We start from the raw sequence: 7,494 nt of genomic DNA, 5'->3' as shown, positions 1-7,494 counted from the left end.
GGCACGCCGCGTTCCATGGGGAAACACTGTGTGTGCCAAGTGTCTCCTGTGTGCAGAGAAGGTCGCCCCGGCGCCCGAGGTGCAGGGAATCCTCTTGGGACCCAGAGCAATGTGCTAGGCAGGCCTCCCATGCTGGGAGAGCCTCCACTTCCCCAACTGTGCAACTGCCTCAGGAACACATTTCTAGGGAGTGTGGGCCTGACAGGCAGGGCGGCCCGAGTGAGGAACGTGGACTGCAGGGAAAAGCCACTGCACTGAGCATTGCCCCTGGAAGGCCTCGCTTCAAGGCTCTCAGCACCAGGCCCAGCCTGCAATGAGGCTGCAGCCTGGCCTCAAGTCCCAGGCTCGTCCTGGGCACGGCTAGCTCGGAGCCCACCCCAGGCTCAGCCAGGCCTCCCTAAGGCCTGTGCTGGCCTAGGCCACTGCCAGCCAGCAGGACCTCGATGGAGCACAGTTCATTCGAGAAGGCCCCAGGGAGGTACCTGTGTGTCTCTTGCACTGCTCGGAAGCTGCAGGTTCAGAGGCTGTGTGTGCAGGTTGCCTTTGGGGCCTGAGGTCCAAACAGTCATAAGCCAACTTTCAAGCGGGACTCCTGCTGCCTCGTAGCTGCCTGCCACACACCCTGGCTGCCTGTGCTGTCTGCACTGCCGGCAGGCCTCTGGGGGCACAGGCCAGTCGAGGCCAAGGAAACAAGGTGCTTGCTCTCCCCTTGCCAGGACCTCCTCCTACAGCACTCTGGACCAGGGCACACACGCCCCTGGACCAGCAGCCTGCAAGGAAGCTGCAGCTTAGCCATCCACAAAGGCCTGCAGCCCTTGGCAGGGAGCCCTCTGCTAAGGACAGCTTTCCCACTCCAAAGCCTTGCAGGAGTTCCTGGAGGCTCAGGCCTGCAGCGTTTTCCATCACAGAGCACTGGGTGCCCAAAGCCTCCCCTGCGGCTTCCGAGCACCCTCCAACCCACAGGCCCTTGGCACCCACTCTGTTGCCAGAGGCAAGTCCTAGGCAGGACTCTCGAGCTTGTAGAGCCAGAGGGCCTCCAGCTTGGAAACCTGCTCAGGAACTCAGTGGCAGCCAGGCTTCTCCTTGCACGCTGGTTGGCCAGCAGATGGAGCCATCGCTCCACCGAAAAACTCTCTGCTTTGCCTTCAGCCAGGGATCGCCCAGCTCAGCTCTCTCTGCCTCAAGCAGAAACTCGAGGGTGCATCCAGCCTGCAGAAAGAAGAGTGCCTTTGCCTGAGCACTGCTATGCTGGGGCAGCTCCCTGAAGGCCTCCTGGGGCCTTCTCTCCCCTCACACAGTCGTGCCATTCTGCCCACCCGGGGAGCAAAGGTGCCCCTCGGCAGGGCTCAGGGGATGGCCCATGTGTGTTTTCATGGCTGGGAAAGGGCAGATCCAGAAGCTGGGTGTGCACTTGGGAATGGGGCCTGATGGGCATAGCCGGCCTTCCCTGCTTGGGAAGCAGGAGATCTGGGGCCTCCGAGCTGCATGCAAATCCCCTCCCTGGATGGCCCTCTTGCTTCTTCTCTGCTGCCAAGCCTCTCTCACCACACGTGCGTCTCATCGAAAGGAGCAGGCTGCTTGCCATTCTTTGCAAGGACCTCATCCCACAGGCCTCGTTTCCTCGAACGGGAGTGCAAATTGACCCAGAGCCTCCAGAGGAGCTGCTGTCTCTCCAGCCACAAAGGCCTGCAGCCGAATCCATGACAGCCTGCTGCATGGAGGGCTTCTATGGGAGAGTGCCATACATCCCAGGCGGGTGCTCTTTGGCACGCCACGTTCCATGGGGAAATACTGTGTGTGCCAAGTGTCTCCTGTGTGCAGAGAAGGTCGCCCCGGCGCCCGAGGTGCAGGGAATCCTCTTGGGACCCAGAGCAATGTGCTAGGCAGGCCTCCCATGCTGGGAGAGCCTCCACTTCCCCAACTGTGCAACTGCCTCAGGAACACATTTCTAGGGAGTGTGGGCCTGACAGGCAGGGCGGCCCGAGTGAGGAACGTGGACTGCAGGGAAAAGCCACTGCACTGAGCTTTGCCCCTGGAAGGCCTCGCTTGAAGGCTCTCAGCACCAGGCCCAGCCTGCAATGAGGCTGCAGCCTGGCCTCAAGTCCCAGGCTTGTCCTGGGCACGGCTAGCTCGGAGCCCACCCCAGGCTCAGCCAGGCCTCCCTAAGGCCTGTGCTGGCCTAGGCCACTGCCAGCCAGCAGGACCTCGATGGAGCACAGTTCATTCGAGAAGGCCCCAGGGAGGTACCTGTGTGTCTCTTGCACTGCTCGGAAGCTGCAGGTTCAGAGGCTGTGTGTGCAGGTTGCCTTTGGGGCCTGAGGTCCAAACAGTCATAAGCCAACTTTCAAGCGGGACTCCTGCTGCCTCGTAGCTGCCTGCCACACACCCTGGCTGCCTGTGCTGTCTGCACTGCCGGCAGGCCTCTGGGGGCACAGGCCAGTCGAGGCCAAGGAAACAAGGTGCTTGCTCTCCCCTTGCCAGGACCTCCTCCTACAGCACTCTGGACCAGGGCACACACGCCCCTGGACCAGCAGCCTGCAAGGAAGCTGCAGCTTAACCATCCACAAAGGCCTGAAGCCCTTGGCAGGGAGCCTTCTGCTAAGGACAGCTTTCCCACTCCAAAGCCTTGCAGGAGTTCCTGGAGGCTCAGGCCTGCAGCGTTTTCCATCACAGAGCACTGGGTGCCCAAAGCCTCCCCTGCGGCTTCCGAGCACCCTCCAACCCACAGGCCCTTGGCACCCACTCTGTTGCCAGAGGCAAGTCCTAGGCAGGACTCTCGAGCTTGTAGAGCCAGAGGGCCTCCAGCTTGGAAACCTGCTCAGGAACTCAGTGGCAGCCAGGCTTCTCCTTGCACGCTGGTTGGCCAGCAGATGGAGCCATCGCTCCACCGAAAAACTCTCTGCTTTGCCTTCAGCCAGGGATCGCCCAGCTCAGCTCTCTCTGCCTCAAGCAGAAACTCGAGGGTGCATCCAGCCTGCAGAAAGAAGAGTGCCTTTGCCTGAGCACTGCTATGCTGGGGCAGCTCCCTGAAGGCCTCCTGGGGCCTTCTCTCCCCTCACACAGTCGTGCCATTCTGCCCACCCGGGGAGCAAAGGTGCCCCTCGGCAGGGCTCAGGGGATGGCCCATGTGTGTTTTCATGGCTGGGAAAGGGCAGATCCAGAAGCTGGGTGTGCACTTGGGAATGGGGCCTGATGGGCATAGCCGGCCTTCCCTGCTTGGGAAGCAGGAGATCTGGGGCCTCCGAGCTGCATGCAAATCCCCTCCCTGGATGGCCCTCTTGCTTCTTCTCTGCTGCCAAGCCTCTCTCACCACACGTGCGTCTCATCGAAAGGAGCAGGCTGCTTGCCATTCTTTGCAAGGACCTCATCCCACAGGCCTCGTTTCCTCGAACGGGAGTGCAAATTGACCCAGAGCCTCCAGAGGAGCTGCTGTCTCTCCAGCCACAAAGGCCTGCAGCCGAATCCATGACAGCCTGCTGCATGGAGGGCTTCTATGGGAGAGTGCCATACATCCCAGGCGGGTGCTCTTTGGCACGCCGCGTTCCATGGGGAAACACTGTGTGTGCCAAGTGTCTCCTGTGTGCAGAGAAGGTCGCCCCGGCGCCCGAGGTGCAGGGAATCCTCTTGGGACCCAGAGCAATGTGCTAGGCAGGCCTCCCATGCTGGGAGAGCCTCCACTTCCCCAACTGTGCAACTGCCTCAGGAACACATTTCTAGGGAGTGTGGGCCTGACAGGCAGGGCGGCCCGAGTGAGGAACGTGGACTGCAGGGAAAAGCCACTGCACTGAGCTTTGCCCCTGGAAGGCCTCGCTTGAAGGCTCTCAGCACCAGGCCCAGCCTGCAATGAGGCTGCAGCCTGCCCTCAAGTCCCAGGCTTGTCCTGGGCACGGCTAGCTCGGAGCCCACCCCAGGCTCAGCCAGGCCTCCCTAAGGCCTGTGCTGGCCTAGGCCACTGCCAGCCAGCAGGACCTCGATGGAGCACAGTTCATTCGAGAAGGCCCCAGGGAGGTACCTGTGTGTCTCTTGCACTGCTCGGAAGCTGCAGGTTCAGAGGCTGTGTGTGCAGGTTGCCTTTGGGGCCTGAGGTCCAAACAGTCATAAGCCAACTTTCAAGCGGGACTCCTGCTGCCTCGTAGTTGCCTGCCACACACCCTGGCTGCCTGTGCTGTCTGCACTGCCGGCAGGCCTCTGGGGGCACAGGCCAGTCGAGGCCAAGGAAACAAGGTGCTTGCTCTCCCCTTGCCAGGACCTCCTCCTACAGCACTCTGGACCAGGGCACACACGCCCCTGGACCAGCAGCCTGCAAGGAAGCTGCAGCTTAACCATCCACAAAGGCCTGCAGCCCTTGGCAGGGAGCCTTCTGCTAAGGACAGCTTTCCCACTCCAAAGCCTTGCAGGAGTTCCTGGAGGCTCAGGCCTGCAGCGTTTTCCATCACAGAGCACTGGGTGCCCAAAGCCTCCCCTGCGGCTTCCGAGCACCCTCCAACCCACAGGCCCTTGGCACCCACTCTGTTGCCAGAGGCAAGTCCTAGGCAGGACTCTCGAGCTTGTAGAGCCAGAGGGCCTCCAGCTTGGAAACCTGCTCAGGAACTCAGTGGCAGCCAGGCTTCTCCTTGCATGCTTGCCGGCCAGCAGATGGAGCCATCGCTCCACCGAAAAACTCTCTGCTTTGCCTTCAGCCAGGGATCGCCTAGCTCAGCTCTCTCTGCCTCAAGCAGAAACTCGAGTGTGCATCCAGCCTGCAGAAAGAAGAGTGCCTTTGCCTGAGCACTGCTCTGCTGTGGCAGCTCCCTGAAGGCCTCCTGGGGCCTTCTCTCCCCTCACACAGTTGTGCCATTCTGCCCACCCGGGGAGCAAAGGTGCCCCTCGGCAGGGCTCAGGGGACGGCCTATGTGTGTTTTCATGGCTGGGAAAGGGCAGATCCAGAAGCTGGGTGTGCACTTGGGAATGGGGCCTGATGGGCATAGCCGGCCTTCCCTGCTTGGGAAGCAGGAGATCTGGGGCCTCCGAGCTGCATGCAAATCCCCTCCCTGGATGGCCCTCTTGCTTCTTCTCTGCTGCCAAGCCTCTCTCACCACACGTGCGTCTCATCGAAAGGAGCAGGCTGCTTGCCATTCTTTGCAAGGACCTCATCCCACAGGCCTCGTTTCCTCGAACGGGAGTGCAAATTGACCCAGAGCCTCCAGAGGAGCTGCTGTCTCTCCAGCCACAAAGGCCTGCAGCGGAATCCATGACAGCCTGCTGCATGGAGGGCTTCTATGGGAGAGTGCCATACATCCCAGGCGGGTGCTCTCTGGCACGCCGCGTTCCATGGGGAAACACTGTGTGTGCCAAGTGTCTCCTGTGTGCAGAGAAGGTCGCCCCGGCGCCCGAGGTGCAGGGAATCCTCTTGGGACCCAGAGCAATGTGCTAGGCAGGCCTCCCATGCTGGGAGAGCCTCCACTTCCCCAACTGTGCAACTGCCTCAGGAACACATTTCTAGGGAGTGTGGGCCTGACAGGCAGGGCGGCCCGAGTGAGGAACGTGGACTGCAGGGAAAAGCCACTGCACTGAGCATTGCCCCTGGAAGGCCTCGCTTCAAGGCTCTCAGCACCAGGCCCAGCCTGCAATGAGGCTGCAGCCTGGCCTCAAGTCCCAGGCTTGAACTGGGCACGGCTAGCTCGGAGCCCACCCCAGGCTCAGCCAGGCCTCCCTAAGGCCTGTGCTGGCCTAGGCCACTGCCAGCCAGCAGGACCTCGATGGAGCACAGTTCATTCGAGAAGGCCCCAGGGAGGTACCTGTGTGTCTCTTGCACTGCTCGGAAGCTGCAGGTTCAGAGGCTGTGTGTGCAGGTTGCCTTTGGGGCCTGAGGTCCAAACAGTCATAAGCCAACTTTCAAGCGGGACTCCTGCTGCCTCGTAGCTGCCTGCCACACACCCTGGCTGCCTGTGCTGTCTGCACTGCCGGCAGGCCTCTGGGGGCACAGGCCAGTCGAGGCCAAGGAAACAAGGTGCTTGCTCTCCCCTTGCCAGGACCTCCTCCTACAGCACTCTGGACCAGGGCACACACGCCCCTGGACCAGCAGCCTGCAAGGAAGCTGCAGCTTAGCCATCCACAAAGGCCTGCAGCCCTTGGCAGGGAGCCCTCTGCTAAGGACAGCTTTCCCACTCCAAAGCCTTGCAGGAGTTCCTGGAGGCTCAGGCCTGCAGCGTTTTCCATCACAGAGCACTGGGTGCCCAAAGCCTCCCCTGCGGCTTCCGAGCACCCTGCAACCCACAGGCCCTTGGCACCCACTCTGTTGCCAGAGGCAAGTCCTAGGCAGGACTCTCGAGCTTGTAGAGCCAGAGGGCCTCCAGCTTGGAAACCTGCTCAGGAACTCAGTGGCAGCCAGGCTTCTCCTTGCACGCTGGTTGGCCAGCAGATGGAGCCATCGCTCCACCGAAAAACTCTCTGCTTTGCCTTCAGCCAGGGATCGCCCAGCTCAGCTCTCTCTGCCTCAAGCAGAAACTCGAGGGTGCATCCAGCCTGCAGAAAGAAGAGTGCCTTTGCCTGAGCACTGCTATGCTGGGGCAGCTCCCTGAAGGCCTCCTGGGGCCTTCTCTCCCCTCACACAGTCGTGCCATTCTGCCCACCCGGGGAGCAAAGGTGCCCCTAGGCAGGGCTCAGGGGATGGCCTATGTGTGTTTTCATGGCTGGGAAAGGGCAGATCCAGAAGCTGGGTGTGCACTTGGGAATGGGGCCTGATGGGCATAGCCGGCCTTCCCTGGTTGGGAAGCAGGAGATCTGGGGCCTCCGAGCTGCATGCAAATCCCCTCCCTGGATGGCCCTCTTGCTTCTTCTCTGCTGCCAAGCCTCTCTCACCACACGTGCGTCTCATCGAAAGGAGCAGGCTGCTTGCCATTCTTTGCAAGGACCTCATCCCACAGGCCTCGTTTCCTCGAACGGGAGTGCAAATTGACCCAGAGCCTCCAGAGGAGCTGCTGTCTCTCCAGCCACAAAGGCCTGCAGCCGAATCCATGACAGCCTGCTGCATGGAGGGCTTCTATGGGAGAGTGCCATACATCCCAGGCGGGTGCTCTTTGGCACGCCGCGTTCCATGGGGAAACACTGTGTGTGCCAAGTGTCTCCTGTGTGCAGAGAAGGTCGCCCCGGCGCCCGAGGTGCAGGGACTCCTCTTGGGACCCAGAGCAATGTGCTAGGCAGGCCTCCCATGCTGGGAGAGCCTCCACTTCCCCAACTGTGCAACTGCCTCAGGAACACATTTCTAGGGAGTGTGGGCCTGACAGGCAGGGCGGCCTGAGTGAGGAACGTGGACTGCAGGGAAAAGCCACTGCACTGAGCTTTGCCCCTGGAAGGCCTCGCTTGAAGGCTCTCAGCACCAGGCCCAGCCTGCAATGAGGCTGCAGCCTGGCCTCAAGTCCCAGGCTTGTCCTGGGCACGGCTAGCTCGGAGCCCACCCCAGGCTCAGCCAGGCCTCCCTAAGGCCTGTGCTGGCCTAGGCCACTGCCAGCCAGC

Source organism: Hippopotamus amphibius, chromosome 8, assembly GCF_030028045.1.
Source record: "Hippopotamus amphibius kiboko isolate mHipAmp2 chromosome 8, mHipAmp2.hap2, whole genome shotgun sequence".
In the NCBI taxonomy this organism is placed as follows: Eukaryota; Metazoa; Chordata; class Mammalia; order Artiodactyla; family Hippopotamidae; genus Hippopotamus; species Hippopotamus amphibius.
The sequence above is the reverse complement of the archived record's forward strand: the minus strand, read 5'-3'. Positions refer to the sequence as shown.